Source organism: Lissotriton helveticus, chromosome 2_1 (genome assembly GCF_964261635.1).
Source record: "Lissotriton helveticus chromosome 2_1, aLisHel1.1, whole genome shotgun sequence".
In the NCBI taxonomy this organism is placed as follows: domain Eukaryota; kingdom Metazoa; phylum Chordata; class Amphibia; order Caudata; family Salamandridae; genus Lissotriton; species Lissotriton helveticus.
The window spans coordinates 1,424,236,651-1,424,254,645 of record NC_136059.1 but is presented as its reverse complement, the minus strand read 5'-3'; positions in this window follow the sequence as shown (position 1 = coordinate 1,424,254,645).

Below are 17,995 nucleotides of genomic sequence, written 5' to 3'. Positions count from 1 at the left end.
TTTCCAACCCCACTTACAAGTGAAACTTGCTAAAATGTGCCTCTCTGCTCTTCACTGAAAAGCTTGGTTCTGTATACATTTTTAGCATACGTTTGCTCCTGCTGGGTCAGCCGAGCAGCAAATTTCTACTTTACCACCTGCTATCATGAGAGACATCAGGGCTGCATCTTTAGAGCCCAGTACTGAGCCTGAAAAGCAATTCCAACCCCACTTACAAGTGAAACTTGCTAAAATGTGCCTCTCTGCTCTTCACTGAAAAGCTTGGTTCTGCATACATTTTTAGCATACGTTTGCTCCTGCTGGGTCAGCCGAGCAGCGAATTTCTAATTAACCACCTGCTATCATGAGAGACATCAGGGCTGCATCTTTTGAGCCCAGTACTGAGCCTGAAAAGCATTTCCAACCCCACTTACAAGTGAAACTTGCTAAAATGTGCCTGGCTGCTCTTCACTGAAAAGCTGGTTCTGCAATATTTTTAGCATACGTTTGCTTCTGCTGGGTCAGCCGAGCAGCGAATTTCTAATTAACCACCTGCTATCATGAGAGACATCAGGGCTGCATCTTTTGAGCCCAGTACTGAGCCTGAAAAGCGTTTCCAACCCCACTTACAAGTGAAACTTGCTAAAATGTGCCTGGCTGCTCTTCACTGAAAAGCTGGTTCTGCAATATTTTTAGCATACGTTTGCTTCTGCTGGGTCAGCCGAGCAGCAAATTTCTACTTAACCACCTGCTATCATGAGAGACATCAGGGCTGCATCTTTTGAGCCCAGTACTGAGCCTGAAAAGCGTTTCCAACCCCACTTACAAGTGAAACTTGCTAAAATGTGCCTGGCTGCTCTTCACTGAAAAGCTGGTTCTGCAACATTTTTAGCATACGTTTGCTCCTGCTGGGTCAGCCGAGCAGCAAATTTCTACTTAACCATCTGCTATCATGAGAGACATCAGGGCTGCATCTTTTGAGCCCAGTACTGAGCCTGAAAAGCGTTTCCAACCCCACTTACAAGTGAAACTTGCTAAAATGTGCCTCTCTGCTCTTCACTGAAAAGCTTGGTACTGCATACATTTTTAGCATACGTTTGCTCCTGCTGGGTCAGCCGAGCAGCAAATTTCTACTTAACCACCTGCTATCATGAGAGACATCAGGGCTGCATCTTTTGAGCCCAGTACTGAGCCTGAAAAGCATTTCCAACCCCACTTACAAGTGAAACTTGCTAAAATGTGCCTGGCTGCTCTTCACTGAAAAGCTGGTTCTGCAACATTTTTAGCATTCGTTTGCTCCTGCTGGGTCAGCCGAGCAGCGAATTTCTAATTAACCACCTGCTATCATGAGAGACATCAGGGCTGCATCTTTTGAGCCCAGTACTGAGCCTGAAAAGTGTTTCCAACCCCACTTACAAGTGAAACTTGCTAAAATGTGCCTCTCTGCTCTTCACTGAAAAGCTTGGTTCTGCATACATTTTTAGCATACCTTTTTGCTCCTGCTGGGTCAGCTGAGCAGCAAATCTCTACTTAACCACCTGCTATCATGAGAGACATCAGGGCTGCATCTTTTGAGCCCAGTACTGAGCCTGAAAAGCGTTTCCAACCCCACTTACAAGTGAAACTTGCTAAAATGTGCCTCTCTGCTCTTCACTGAAAAGCTTGGTTCTGCATACATTTTTAGCATACGTTTGCTCCTGCTGGGTCAGCCGAGCAGCGAATTTCTAATTAACCACCTGCTATCATGAGAGACATCAGGGCTGCATCTTTTGAGCCCAGTACTGAGCCTGAAAAGTGTTTCCAACCCCACTTACAAGTGAAACTTGCTAAAATGTGCCTGGATGCTCTTCACTGAAAAGCTTGGTTCTGCATACATTTTTAGCATACGTTTGCTCCTGCTGGGTCAGCCGAGCAGCGAATTTCTAATTAACCACCTGCTATCATGAGAGACATCAGGGCTGCATCTTTTGAGCCCAGTACTGAGCCTGAAAAGCGTTTCCAACCCCACTTACAAGCGAAACTTGCTAAAATGTGCCTCTCTGCTCTTCACTGAAAAGCTTGGTTCTGCATACATTTTTAGCATACGTTTGCTCCTGCTGGGTCAGCCGAGCAGCGAATTTCTAATTAACCACCTGCTATCATGAGAAACATCAGGGCTGCATCTTTTGAGCCCAGTACTGAGCCTGAAAAGCGTTTCCAACCCCACTTACAAGTGAAACTTGCTAAAATGTGCCTGGATGCTCTTCACTGAAAAGCTTGGTTCTGCATACATTTTTAGCATACGTTTGCTCCTGTTGGGTCAGCCGAGCAGCGAATTTCTAATTAACCACCTGCTATCATGAGAGACATCAGGGCTGCATCTTTTGAGCCCAGTACTGAGCCTGAAAAGCATTTCCAACCCCACTTACAAGTGAAACTTGCTAAAATGTGCCTCTCTGCTCTTCACTGAAAAGCTTGGTTCTGCATACATTTTTAGCATACGTTTGCTCCTGTTGGGTCAGCCGAGCAGCGAATTTCTAATTAACCACCTGCTATCATGAGAGACATCAGGGCTGCATCTTTTGAGCCTAGTAATGAGCCTGAAAAGCAATTCCAACCCCACTTACAAGTGAAACTTGCTATAATGTGCCTGGCTGCTCTTCACTGAAAAGCTTGGTTCTCCATACATTTTTAGCATACGTTTGCTCCTGCTGGGTCAGCCGAGCAGCAAATTTCTACTTAACCACCTGCTATCATGATAGACATCAGGGCTGCATCTTTTGAGCCCAGTACTGAGCCTGAAAAGTGTTTCCAACCCCACTTACAAGTGAAACTTGCTAAAATGTGCCTCTCTGCTCTTCACTGAAAAGCTTGGATCTGTATACATTTTTAGCATACGTTTGCTCCTGCTGGGTCAGCCGAGCAGCAAATTTCTACTTTACCACCTGCTATCATGAGAGACATCAGGGCTGCATCTTTAGAGCCCAGTACTGAGCCTGAAAAGCAATTCCAACCCCACTTACAAGTGAAACTTGCTAAAATGTGCCTGGCTGCTCTTCACTGAAAAGCTGGTTCTGCAATATTTTTAGCATACGTTTGCTTCTGCTGGGTCAGCCGAGCAGCAAATTTCTAATTAACCACCTGCTATCATGAGAGACATCAGGGCTGCATCTTTTGAGCCCAGTACTGAGCCTGAAAAGCGTTTCCAACCCCACTTACAAGTGAAACTTGCTAAAATGTGCCTGGCTGCTCTTCACTGAAAAGCTAGTTCTGCAACATTTTTAGAATACGTTTGCTTCTGCTGGGTCAGCCGAGCAGCAAATTTCTACTTAACCACCTGCTATCATGAGAGACATCAGGGCTGCATCTTTTGAGCCCAGTACTGAGCCTGAAAAGCGTTTCCAACCCCACTTACAAGTGAAACTTGCTAAAATGTGCCTCTATGCTCTTCACTGAAAAGCTTGGTTCTGCATACATTTTTAGCATACGTTTGCTCCTGCTGGGTCAGCCGAGCAGCGAATTTCTAATTAACCACCTGCTATCATGAGAGACATCAGGTCTGCATCTTTTGAGCCCAGTACTGAGCCTGAAAAGCAATTCCAACCCCACTTACAAGTGAAACTTGCTAAAATGTGCCTCTCTGCTCTTCACTGAAAAGCTTGGTTCTGCATACATTTTTAGCATACGTTTGCTTCTGCTGGGTCAGCCGAGCAGCAAATTTCTACTTAACCACCTGCTATCATGAGACACATCAGGGCTGCATCTTTTGAGCCCAGTAATGAGCCTGAAAAGCAATTCCAACCCCACTTACAAGTGAAACTTGCTAAAATGTGCCTCTCTGCTCTTCACTGAAAAGCTTGTTTCTCCATACATTTTTAGCATACGTTTGCTCCTGCTGGGTCAGCCGAGCAGCAAATTTCTACTTAACCACCTGCTATCATGATAGACATCAGGGCTGCATCTTTTGAGCCCAGTACTGAGCCTGAAAAGCGTTTCCAACCCCACTTACAAGTGAAACTTGCTAAAATGTGCCTCTCTGCTCTTCACTGAAAAGCTTGGTTCTGTATACATTTTTAGCATACGTTTGCTCCTGCTGGGTCAGCCGAGCAGCAAATTTCTACTTTACCACCTGCTATCATGAGAGACATCAGGGCTGCATCTTTTGAGCCCAGTACTGAGCCTGAAAAGTGTTTCCAACCCCACTTACAAGTGAAACTTGCTAAAATGTGCCTGGCTGCTCTTCACTGAAAAGCTTGGTTCTGCATACATTTTTAGCATACGTTTGCTCCTGTTGGGTCAGCCGAGCAGCGAATTTCTAATTAACCACCTGCTATCATGAGAGACATCAGGGCTGCATCTTTTGAGCCCAGTACTGAGCCTGAAAAGCATTTCCAACCCCACTTACAAGTGAAACTTGCTAAAATGTGCCTGGCTGCTCTTCACTGAAAAGCTGGTTCTGCAATATTTTTAGCATACGTTTGCTTCTGCTGGGTCAGCCGAGCAGCGAATTTCTAATTAACCACCTGCTATCATGAGAGACATCAGGGCTGCATCTTTTGAGCCCAGTAATGAGCCTGAAAAGCAATTCCAACCCCACTTACAAGTGAAACTTGCTAAAATGTGCCTCTCTGCTCTTCACTGAAAAGCTTGGTTCTCCATACATTTTTAGCATACGTTTGCTCCTGCTGGGTCAGCCGAGCAACAAATTTCTACTTAACCACCTGCTATCATGATAGACATCAGGGCTGCATCTTTTGAGCCCAGTACTGAGCCTGAAAAGCGTTTCCAACCCCACTTACAAGTGAAACTTGCCTAAATGTGCCTCTCTGCTCTTCACTGAAAAGCTTGGTTCTGCATACATTTTTAGCATACGTTTGCTTCTGCTGGGTCAGCCGAGCAGCAAATTTCTAATTAACCACCTGCTATCATGAGAGACATCAGGGCTGCATCTTTTGAGCCCAGTACTGAGCCTGAAAAGCGTTTCCAACCCCACTTACAAGTGAAACTTGCTAAAATGTGCCTGGATGCTCTTCACTGAAAAGCTTGGTTCAGCATACATTTTTAGCATGCGTTTCCTCCTGTTGGGTCAGCCGAGCAGCGAATTTCTAATTAACTACCTGCTATCATGAGAGACATCAGGGCTGCATCTTTTGAGCCCTGTACTGAGCCTGAAAAGCATTTCCAACCCCACTTACAAGTGAAACTTGCTAAAATGTGCCTGGCTGCTCTTCACTGAAAAGCTGGTTCTGCAACATTTTTAGCATACGTTTGCTCCTGCTGGGTCAGCCGAGCAGCGAATTTCTAATTAACCACCTGCTATCATGAGAGACATCAGGGCTGCATCTTTTGAGCCCAGTACTGAGCCTGAAAAGCGTTTCCAACCCCACTCACAAGTGAAACTTGCTAAAATGTGCCTGGCTGCTCTTCACTGAAAAGCTTGGTTCTGCATACATTTTTAGCATACGTTTGCTCCTGCTGGGTCAGCCGAGCAGCAAGTTTCTACTTAACCACCTGCTATCATGAGAGACATCAGGGCTGCATCTTTTGAGCCCAGTACTGAGCCTGAAAAGCGTTTCCAACCCCACTTACAAGTGAAACTTGCTAAAATGTGCCTCTCTGCTCTTCACTGAAAAGCTTGGTTCTGCAGACATTTTTAGCATACGTTTGCTCCTGCTGGGTCAGCCGAGCAGCAAATTTCTACTTAACCACCTGCTATCATGAGAGACATCAGGGCTGCATCTTTTGAGCCCAGTACTGAGCCTGAAAAGCATTTCCAACCCCACTTACAAGTGAAACTTGCTAAAATGTGCCTGGCTGCTCTTCACTGAAAAGCTGGTTCTGCAACATTTTAGCATACGTTTGCTCCTGCTGGGTCAGCCGAGCAGCAAATTTCTACTTAACCACCTGCTATCATGAGAGACATCAGGGCTGCATCTTTTGAGCCCAGTACTGAGCCTGAAAAACGTTTCCAACCCCACTTACAAGTGAAACTTGCTAAAATGTGCCTCTCTGCTCTTCACTGAAAAACGTGGTTCTGCATAAATTTTTAGCATACGTTTGCTCCTGCTGGGTCAGCCGAGCAGCAAATTTCTACTTAACCACCTGCTATCATGAGAGACATCAGGGCTGCATCTTTTGAGCCCAGTACTGAGCCTGAAAAGCGTTTCCAACCCCACTTACAAGTGAAACTTGCTAAAATGTGCCTCTCTGCTCTTCACTGAAAAGCTTGGTTCTGCATACATTTTTAGCATACGTTTGCTCCTGTTGGGTCAGCCGAGCAGCGAATTTCTAATTAACCACCTGCTATCATGAGAGACATCAGGGCTGCATCTTTTGAGCCCAGTACTGAGCCTGAAAAGCGTTTCCAACCCCACTTACAAGTGAAACTTGCTAAAATGTGCCTCTCTGCTCTTCACTGAAAAGCTTGGTTCTGCATACATTTTTAGCATACGTTTGCTCCTGCTGGGTCAGCCGAGCAGCGAATTTCTAATTAACCACCTGCTATCATGAGAGACATCAGGGCTGCATCTTTAGAGCCCAGTACTGAGCCTGAAAAGCATTTCCAACCCCACTTACAAGTGAAACATGCTAAAATGTGCCTCTCTGCTCTTCACTGAAAAGCTTGTTTCTGCATACATTTTTAGCATACGTTTGCTCCTGCTGGGTCAGCCGAGCAGCGAATTTCTACTTAACCACCTGCTATCATGAGAGACATCAGGGCTGCATCTTTTGAGCCCAGTACTGAGCCTGAAAAGCATTTCCAACCCCACTTACAAGTGAAACTTGCTAAAATGTGCCTGGCTGCTCTTCACTGAAAAGCTGGTTCTGCATACATTTTTGCATACGTTTGCTCCTGTTGGGTCAGCCGAGCAGCGAATTTCTAATTAACCACCTGCTTTCATGAGAGACATCAGGGCTGCATCTTTTGAGCCCAGTACTGAGCCTGAAAAGCGTTTCCAACCCCACTTACAAGTGAAACTTGCGAAAATGTGCCTCTCTGCTCTTCACTGAAAAGCTTGGTTCTGCATACATTTTTAGCATATGTTTGCTCCTGCTGGGTCAGCCGAGCAGCAAATTTCTAATTAACCACCTGCTATCATGAGAGACATCAGGGCTGCATCTTTTGAGCCCAGTACTGAGCCTGAAAAGCATTTCGAACCCCACTTACAAGTGAAACTTGCTAAAATGTGCCTCTCTGCTCTTCACTGAAAAGCTTGGTTCTGCATACATTTTTAGCATACGTTTGCTCCTGCTGGGTCAGCCAAGCAGCAAATTTCTACTTAACCACCTGCTATCATGAGAGACATCAGGGCTGCATCTTTTGAGCCCAGTACTGAGCCTGAAAAGCGTTTCCAACCCCACTTACAAGTGAAACTTGCTAAAATGTGCCTGGCTGCTCTTCACTGAAAAGCTGGTTCTGCATACATTTTTGGCATACGTTTGCTCCTGCTGGGTCAGCCGAGCAATGAATTTCTAATTAACCACCTGCTATCATGAGAGACATCAGGGCTGCATCTTTTGAGCCCAGTACTGAGCCTGAAAAGCGTTTCCAACCCCACTTACAAGTGAAACTTGCTAAAATGTGCCTGGCTGCTCTTCACTGAAAAGCTGGTTCTGCAACATTTTTAGCATACGTTTGCTCCTGCTGGGTCAGCCGAGCATCAAATTTCTACTTAACCACCTGCTATCATGAGAGACATCAGGGCTCGATTCTTTTGAGCCCAGTACTGAGCCTGAAAAGCGTTTCCAACCCCACTTACAAGTGCAACTTGCTAAAATGTGCCTGGCTGCTCTTCAGTGAAAAGCTTGGTTCTGCATACATTTTTAGCATACGTTTGCTCCTGCCGGGTTAGCCGAGCAGTGAATTTCTAATTAACCACCTGCTATCATGAGAGACATCAGGGCTGCATCTTTTGAGCCCAGTACTGAGCCTGAAAACCGTTTCCAACCCGACTTACAAGTGAAACTTGCTAAAATGTGCCTCTCTGCTCTTCACTGAAAAACTTGGTTCTGCATACATTTTTAGCATACGTTTGCTCCTGCCGGGTCAGCCGAGCGGTGAATTTCTAATTAACCACCTGCTATCATGAGAGACATCAGGGCTGTATCTTTTGAGCCCAGTACTGAGCCTGAAAAGCGTTTCCAACCCCACTTACAAGTAAAACTTGCTAAAATGTGCCTCTCTGCTCTTCACTGAAAAGCTTGGTTCTGCATACATTTTTAGCATACGTTTGATCCTGTTGGGTCAGCCGAGCAGCGAATTTCTAATTAACCACCTGCTATCATGAGAGACATCAGGGCTGCATCTTTTGAGCCTAGTAATGAGCCTAAAAAGCAATTCCAACCCCACTTACAAGTGAAACTTGCTATAATGTGCCTGGCTGCTCTTCACTGAAAAGCTTGGTTCTCCATACATTTTTAGCATACGTTTGCTCCTGCTGGGTCAGCCGAGCAGCAAATTTCTACTTAACCACCTGCTATCATGATAGACATCAGGGCTGCATCTTTTGAGCCCAGTACTGAGCCTGAAAAGCGTTTCCAACCCCACTTACAAGTGAAACTTGCTATAATGTGCCTGGCTGCTCTTCACTGAAAAGCTTGGTTCTGCAACATTTTTAGCATACGTTTGCTCCTGCTGGGTCAGCCGAGCAGAAAATTTCTACTTAACCACCTGCTATCATGAGAGACATCAGGGCTGCATCTTTTGAGCCCAGTACTGAGCCTGAAAAGCATTTCCAACCCCACTTACAAGTGAAACTTGCTAAAATGTGCCTGGCTGCTCTTCACTGAAAAGCTGGTTCTGCAACATTTTTAGCATACGTTTGCTCCTGCTGGGTCAGCCGAGCAGCAAATTTCTACTTAACCACCTGCTATCATGAGAGACATCAGGGCTGCATCTTTTGAGCCCAGTACTGAGCCTGAAAAACGTTTCCAACCCCACTTACAAGTGAAACTTGCTAAAATGTGCCTCTCTGCTCTTCACTGAAAAACGTGGTTCTGCATACATTTTTAGCATACGTTTGCTCCTGCTGGGTCAGCCGAGCAGCAAATTTCTACTTAACCACCTGCTATCATGAGAGACATCAGGGCTGCATCTTTTGAGCCCAGTACTGAGCCTGAAAAGCGTTTCCAACCCCACTTACAAGTGAAACTTGCTAAAATGTGCCTCTCTGCTCTTCACTGAAAAGCTTGGTTCTGCATACATTTTTAGCATACGTTTGCTCCTGTTGGGTCAGCCGAGCAGCGAATTTCTAATTAACCACCTGCTATCATGAGAGACATCAGGGCTGCATCTTTTGAGCTCAGTACTGAGCCTGAAAAGCGTTTCCAACCCCACTTACAAGTGAAACTTGCTAAAATGTGCCTCTCTGCTCTTCACTGAAAAGCTTGGTTCTGCATACATTTTTAGAATACGTTTGCTCCTGCTGGGTCAGCCGAGCAGCGAATTTCTAATTAACCACCTGTTATCATGAGAGACATCAGGGCTGCATCTTTAGAGCCCAGTACTGAGCCTGAAAAGCATTTCCAACCCCACTTACAAGTGAAACATGCTAAAATGTGCCTCTCTGCTCTTCACTGAAAAGCTTGTTTCTGCATACATTTTTAGCATACGTTTGCTCCTGCTGGGTCAGCCGAGCAGCGAATTTCTACTTAACCACCTGCTATCATGAGAGACATCAGGGCTGCATCTTTTGAGCCCAGTACTGAGCCTGAAAAGCATTTCCAACCCCACTTACAAGTGAAACTTGCTAAAATGTGCCTGGCTGCTCTTCACTGAAAAGCTGGTTCTGCATACATTTTTGCATACGTTTGCTCCTGTTGGGTCAGCCGAGCAGCGAATTTCTAATTAACCACCTGCTATCATGAGAGACATCAGGGCTGCATCTTTTGAGCCCAGTACTGAGCCTGAAAAGCGTTTCCAACCCCACTTACAAGTGAAACTTGCTAAAATGTGCCTCTCTGCTCTTCACTGAAAAGCTTGGTTCTGCATACATTTTTAGCATACGTTTGCTCCTGCTGGGTCAGCCGAGCAGCAAATTTCTAATTAACCACCTGCTATCATGAGAGACATCAGGGCTGCATCTTTTGAGCCCAGTACTGAGCCTGAAAAGCATTTCGAACCCCACTTACAAGTGAAACTTGCTAAAATGTGCCTCTCTGCTCTTCACTGAAAAGCTTGGTTCTGCATACATTTTTAGCATACGTTTGCTCCTGCTGGGTCAGCCAAGCAGCAAATTTCTACTTAACCACCTGCTATCATGAGAGACATCAGGGCTGCATCTTTTGAGCCCAGTACTGAGCCTGAAAAGCGTTTCCAACCCCACTTACAAGTGAAACTTGCTAAAATGTGCCTGGCTGCTCTTCACTGAAAAGCTGGTTCTGCATACATTTTTGGCATACGTTTGCTCCTGCTGGGTCAGCCGAGCAGTGAATTTCTAATTAACCACCTGCTATCATGAGAGACATCAGGGCTGCATCTTTTGAGCCCAGTACTGAGCCTGAAAAGCATTTCCAACCCCACTTACAAGTGAAACTTGCTAAAATGTGCCTGGCTGCTCTTCACTGAAAAGCTGGTTCTGCATACATTTTTGGCATACGTTTGCTCCTGCTGGGTCAGCCGAGCAGCGAATTTCTAATTAACCACCTGCTATCATGAGAGACATCAGGGCTGCATCTTTTGAGCCCAGTACTGAGCCTGAAAAGCGTTTCCAACCCCACTCACAAGTGAAACTTGCTAAAATGTGCCTGGCTGCTCTTCACTGAAAAGCTTGGTTCTGCATACATTTTTAGCATACGTTTGCTCCTGCTGGGTCAGCCGAGCAGCAAGTTTCTACTTAACCACCTGCTATCATGAGAGACATCAGGGCTGCATCTTTTGAGCCCAGTACTGAGCCTGAAAAGCGTTTCCAACCCCACTTACAAGTGAAACTTGCTAAAATGTGCCTCTCTGCTCTTCACTGAAAAGCTTGGTTCTGCAGACATTTTTAGCATACGTTTGCTCCTGCTGGGTCAGCCGAGCAGCAAATTTCTACTTAACCACCTGCTATCATGAGAGACATCAGGGCTGCATCTTTTGAGCCCAGTACTGAGCCTGAAAAGCATTTCCAACCCCACTTACAAGTGAAACTTGCTAAAATGTGCCTGGCTGCTCTTCACTGAAAAGCTGGTTCTGCAACATTTTAGCATACGTTTGCTCCTGCTGGGTCAGCCGAGCAGCAAATTTCTACTTAACCACCTGCTATCACGAGAGACATCAGGGCTGCATCTTTTGAGCCCAGTACTGAGCCTGAAAAACGTTTCCAACCCCACTTACAAGTGAAACTTGCTAAAATGTGCCTCTCTGCTCTTCACTGAAAAACGTGGTTCTGCATACATTTTTAGCATACGTTTGCTCCTGCTGGGTCAGCCGAGCAGCAAATTTCTACTTAACCACCTGCTATCATGAGAGACATCAGGGCTGCATCTTTTGAGCCCAGTACTGAGCCTGAAAAGCGTTTCCAACCCCACTTACAAGTGAAACTTGCTAAAATGTGCCTCTCTGCTCTTCACTGAAAAGCTTGGTTCTGCATACATTTTTAGCATACGTTTGCTCCTGTTGGGTCAGCCGAGCAGCGAATTTCTAATTAACCACCTGCTATCATGAGAGACATCAGGGCTGCATCTTTTGAGCCCAGTACTGAGCCTGAAAAGCGTTTCCAACCCCACTTACAAGTGAAACTTGCTAAAATGTGCCTCTCTGCTCTTCACTGAAAAGCTTGGTTCTGCATACATTTTTAGCATACGTTTGCTCCTGCTGGGTCAGCCGAGCAGCGAATTTCTAATTAACCACCTGCTATCATGAGAGACATCAGGGCTGCATCTTTAGAGCCCAGTACTGAGCCTGAAAAGCATTTCCAACCCCACTTACAAGTGAAACATGCTAAAATGTGCCTCTCTGCTCTTCACTGAAAAGCTTGTTTCTGCATACATTTTTAGCATACGTTTGCTCCTGCTGGGTCAGCCGAGCAGCGAATTTCTACTTAACCACCTGCTATCATGAGAGACATCAGGGCTGCATCTTTTGAGCCCAGTACTGAGCCTGAAAAGCATTTCCAACCCCACTTACAAGTGAAACTTGCTAAAATGTGCCTGGCTGCTCTTCACTGAAAAGCTGGTTCTGCATACATTTTTGCATACGTTTGCTCCTGTTGGGTCAGCCGAGCAGCGAATTTCTAATTAACCACCTGCTTTCATGAGAGACATCAGGGCTGCATCTTTTGAGCCCAGTACTGAGCCTGAAAAGCGTTTCCAACCCCACTTACAAGTGAAACTTGCTAAAATGTGCCTGGCTGCTCTTCACTGAAAAGCTGGTTCTGCAACATTTTTAGCATACGTTTGCTCCTGCTGGGTCAGCCGAGCATCAAATTTCTACTTAACCACCTGCTATCATGAGAGACATCAGGGCTCGATTCTTTTGAGCCCAGTACTGAGCCTGAAAAGCGTTTCCAACCCCACTTACAAGTGCAACTTGCTAAAATGTGCCTGGCTGCTCTTCAGTGAAAAGCTTGGTTCTGCATACATTTTTAGCATACGTTTGCTCCTGCCGGGTTAGCCGAGCAGTGAATTTCTAATTAACCACCTGCTATCATGAGAGACATCAGGGCTGCATCTTTTGAGCCCAGTACTGAGCCTGAAAACCGTTTCCAACCCGACTTACAAGTGAAACTTGCTAAAATGTGCCTCTCTGCTCTTCACTGAAAAGCTTGGTTCTGCATACATTTTTAGCATACGTTTGCTCCTGCCGGGTCAGCCGAGCGGTGAATTTCTAATTAACCACCTGCTATCATGAGAGACATCAGGGCTGTATCTTTTGAGCCCAGTACTGAGCCTGAAAAGCGTTTCCAACCCCACTTACAAGTAAAACTTGCTAAAATGTGCCTCTCTGCTCTTCACTGAAAAGCTTGGTTCTGCATACATTTTTAGCATACGTTTGATCCTGTTGGGTCAGCCGAGCAGCGAATTTCTAATTAACCACCTGCTATCATGAGAGACATCAGGGCTGCATCTTTTGAGCCTAGTAATGAGCCTGAAAAGCAATTCCAACCCCACTTACAAGTGAAACTTGCTATAATGTGCCTGGCTGCTCTTCACTGAAAAGCTTGGTTCTCCATACATTTTTAGCATACGTTTGCTCCTGCTGGGTCAGCCGAGCAGCAAATTTCTACTTAACCACCTGCTATCATGATAGACATCAGGGCTGCATCTTTTGAGCCCAGTACTGAGCCTGAAAAGCGTTTCCAACCCCACTTACAAGTGAAACTTGCTATAATGTGCCTGGCTGCTCTTCACTGAAAAGCTTGGTTCTGCAACATTTTTAGCATACGTTTGCTCCTGCTGGGTCAGCCGAGCAGAAAATTTCTACTTAACCACCTGCTATCATGAGAGACATCAGGGCTGCATCTTTTGAGCCCAGTACTGAGCCTGAAAAGCATTTCCAACCCCACTTACAAGTGAAACTTGCTAAAATGTGCCTGGCTGCTCTTCACTGAAAAGCTGGTTCTGCAACATTTTTAGCATACGTTTGCTCCTGCTGGGTCAGCCGAGCAGCAAATTTCTACTTAACCACCTGCTATCATGAGAGACATCAGGGCTGCATCTTTTGAGCCCAGTACTGAGCCTGAAAAACGTTTCCAACCCCACTTACAAGTGAAACTTGCTAAAATGTGCCTCTCTGCTCTTCACTGAAAAACGTGGTTCTGCATACATTTTTAGCATACGTTTGCTCCTGCTGGGTCAGCCGAGCAGCAAATTTCTACTTAACCACCTGCTATCATGAGAGACATCAGGGCTGCATCTTTTGAGCCCAGTACTGAGCCTGAAAAGCGTTTCCAACCCCACTTACAAGTGAAACTTGCTAAAATGTGCCTCTCTGCTCTTCACTGAAAAGCTTGGTTCTGCATACATTTTTAGCATACGTTTGCTCCTGTTGGGTCAGCCGAGCAGCGAATTTCTAATTAACCACCTGCTATCATGAGAGACATCAGGGCTGCATCTTTTGAGCTCAGTACTGAGCCTGAAAAGCGTTTCCAACCCCACTTACAAGTGAAACTTGCTAAAATGTGCCTCTCTGCTCTTCACTGAAAAGCTTGGTTCTGCATACATTTTTAGAATACGTTTGCTCCTGCTGGGTCAGCCGAGCAGCGAATTTCTAATTAACCACCTGCTATCATGAGAGACATCAGGGCTGCATCTTTAGAGCCCAGTACTGAGCCTGAAAAGCATTTCCAACCCCACTTACAAGTGAAACATGCTAAAATGTGCCTCTCTGCTCTTCACTGAAAAGCTTGTTTCTGCATACATTTTTAGCATACGTTTGCTCCTGCTGGGTCAGCCGAGCAGCGAATTTCTACTTAACCACCTGCTATCATGAGAGACATCAGGGCTGCATCTTTTGAGCCCAGTACTGAGCCTGAAAAGCATTTCCAACCCCACTTACAAGTGAAACTTGCTAAAATGTGCCTGGCTGCTCTTCACTGAAAAGCTTGGTTCTGCATACATTTTTGCATACGTTTGCTCCTGTTGGGTCAGCCGTGCAGCAAATTTCTAATTAACCACCTGCTATCATGAGAGACATCAGGGCTGCATCTTTTGAGCCCAGTACTGAGCCTGAAAAGCATTTCGAACCCCACTTACAAGTGAAACTTGCTAAAATGTGCCTCTCTGCTCTTCACTGAAAAGCTTGGTTCTGCATACATTTTTAGCATACGTTTGCTCCTGCTGGGTCAGCCAAGCAGCAAATTTCTACTTAACCACCTGCTATCATGAGAGACATCAGGGCTGCATCTTTTGAGCCCAGTACTGAGCCTGAAAAGCGTTTCCAACCCCACTTACAAGTGAAACTTGCTAAAATGTGCCTGGCTGCTCTTCACTGAAAAGCTGGTTCTGCATACATTTTTGGCATACGTTTGCTCCTGCTGGGTCAGCCGAGCAGTGAATTTCTAATTAACCACCTGCTATCATGAGAGACATCAGGGCTGCATCTTTTGAGCCCAGTACTGAGCCTGAAAAGCATTTCCAACCCCACTTACAAGTGAAACTTGCTAAAATGTGCCTGGCTGCTCTTCACTGAAAAGCTGGTTCTGCATACATTTTTGGCATACGTTTGCTCCTGCTGGGTCAGCCGAGCAGCGAATTTCTAATTAACCACCTGCTATCATGAGAGACATCAGGGCTGCATCTTTTGAGCCCAGTACTGAGCCTGAAAAGCGTTTCCAACCCCACTTACAAGTGAAACTTGCTAAAATGTGCCTCTCTGCTCTTCACTGAAAAGCTTGGTTCTGCATACATTTTTAGCATACGTTTGCTCCTGCTGGGTCAGCCGAGCAGCAAATTTCTAATTAACCACCTGCTATCATGAGAGACATCAGGGCTGCATCTTTTGAGCCCAGTACTGAGCCTGAAAAGCATTTCGAACCCCACTTACAAGTGAAACTTGCTAAAATGTGCCTCTCTGCTCTTCACTGAAAAGCTTGGTTCTGCATACATTTTTAGCATACGTTTGCTCCTGCTGGGTCAGCCAAGCAGCAAATTTCTACTTAACCACCTGCTATCATGAGAGACATCAGGGCTGCATCTTTTGAGCCCAGTACTGAGCCTGAAAAGCGTTTCCAACCCCACTTACAAGTGAAACTTGCTAAAATGTGCCTGGCTGCTCTTCACTGAAAAGCTGGTTCTGCATACATTTTTGGCATACGTTTGCTCCTGCTGGGTCAGCCGAGCAGTGAATTTCTAATTAACCACCTGCTATCATGAGAGACATCAGGGCTGCATCTTTTGAGCCCAGTACTGAGCCTGAAAAGCATTTCCAACCCCACTTACAAGTGAAACTTGCTAAAATGTGCCTGGCTGCTCTTCACTGAAAAGCTGGTTCTGCAACATTTTTAGCATACGTTTGCTCCTGCTGGGTCAGCCGAGCATCAAATTTCTACTTAACCACCTGCTATCATGAGAGACATCAGGGCTCGATTCTTTTGAGCCCAGTACTGAGCCTGAAAAGCGTTTCCAACCCCACTTACAAGTGAAACTTGCTAAAATGTGCCTCTCTGCTCTTCACTGAAAAGCTTGGTTCTGCATACATTTTTAGCATACGTTTGCTCCTGCCGGGTCAGCCGAGCGGTGAATTTCTAATTAACCACCTGCTATCATGAGAGACATCAGGGCTGCATCTTTTGAGCCCAGTACTGAGCCTGAAAAGCGTTTCCAACCCCACTTACAAGTAAAACTTGCTAAAATGTGCCTCTCTGCTCTTCACTGAAAAGCTTGGTTCTGCATACATTTTTAGCATACGTTTGCTCCTGTTGGGTCAGCCGAGCAGCGAATTTCTAATTAACCACCTGCTATCATGAGAGACATCAGGGCTGCATCTTTTGAGCCTAGTAATGAGCCTGAAAAGCAATTCCAACCCCACTTACAAGTGAAACTTGCTATAATGTGCCTGGCTGCTCTTCACTGAAAAGCTTGGTTCTCCATACATTTTTAGCATACGTTTGCTCCTGCTGGGTCAGCTGAGCAGCAAATTTCTACTTAACCACCTGCTATCATGATAGACATCAGGGCTGCATCTTTTGAGCCCAGTACTGAGCCTGAAAAGCGTTTCCAACCCCACTTACAAGTGAAACTTGCTATAATGTGCCTGGCTGCTCTTCACTGAAAAGCTTGGTTCTGCAACATTTTTAGCATACGTTTGCTCCTGCTGGGTCAGCCGAGCAGAAAATTTCTACTTAACCACCTGCTATCATGAGAGACATCAGGGCTGCATCTTTTGAGCCCAGTACTGAGCCTGAAAAGTGTTTCCAACCCCACTTACAAGTGAAACTTGCTAAAATGTGCCTCTCTGCTCTTCACTGAAAAGCTTGGATCTGTATACATTTTTAGCATACGTTTGCTCCTGCTGGGTCAGCCGAGCAGCAAATTTCTACTTTACGACCTGCTATCATGAGAGACATCAGGGCTGCATCTTTAGAGCCCAGTACTGAGCCTGAAAAGCAATTCCAACCCCACTTACAAGTGAAACTTGCTAAAATGTGCCTGGCTGCTCTTCACTGAAAAGCTGGTTCTGCAATATTTTTAGCATACGTTTGCTTCTGCTGGGTCAGCCGAGCAGCAAATTTCTAATTAACCACCTGCTATCATGAGAGACATCAGGGCTGCATCTTTTGAGCCCAGTACTGAGCCTGAAAAGCGTTTCCAACCCCACTTACAAGTGAAACTTGCTAAAATGTGCCTGGCTGCTCTTCACTGAAAAGCTGGTTCTGCAACATTTTTAGAATACGTTTGCTTCTGCTGGGTCAGCCGAGCAGCAAATTTCTACTTAACCACCTGCTATCATGAGAGACATCAGGGCTGCATCTTTTGAGCCCAGTACTGAGCCTGAAAAGCGTTTCCAACCCCACTTACAAGTGAAACTTGCTAAAATGTGCCTCTATGCTCTTCACTGAAAAGCTTGGTTCTGCATACATTTTTAGCATACGTTTGCTCCTGCTGGGTCAGCCGAGCAGCAAATTTCTACTTAACCACCTGCTATCATGAGAGACATCAGGGCTGCATCTTTTGAGCCCAGTAATGAGCCTGAAAAGCAATTCCAACCCCACTTACAAGTGAAACTTGCTAAAATGTGCCTCTCTGCTCTTCACTGAAAAGCTTGGTTCTCCATACATTTTTAGCATACGTTTGCTCCTGCTGGGTCAGCCGAGCAGCGAATTTCTACTTAACCACCTGCTATCACGAGAGACATCAGGGCTGCATCTTTTGAGCCCAGTACTGAGCCTGAAAAGCATTTCCAACCCCACTTACAAGTGAAACTTGCTAAAATGTGCCTGGCTGCTCTTCACTGAAAAGCTGGTTCTGCATACATTTTTGCATACGTTTGCTCCTGTTGGGTCAGCCGAGCAGCGAATTTCTAATTAACCACCTGCTATCATGAGAGACATCAGGGCTGCATCTTTTGAGCCCAGTACTGAGCCTGAAAAGCGTTTCCAACCCCACTTACAAGTGAAAC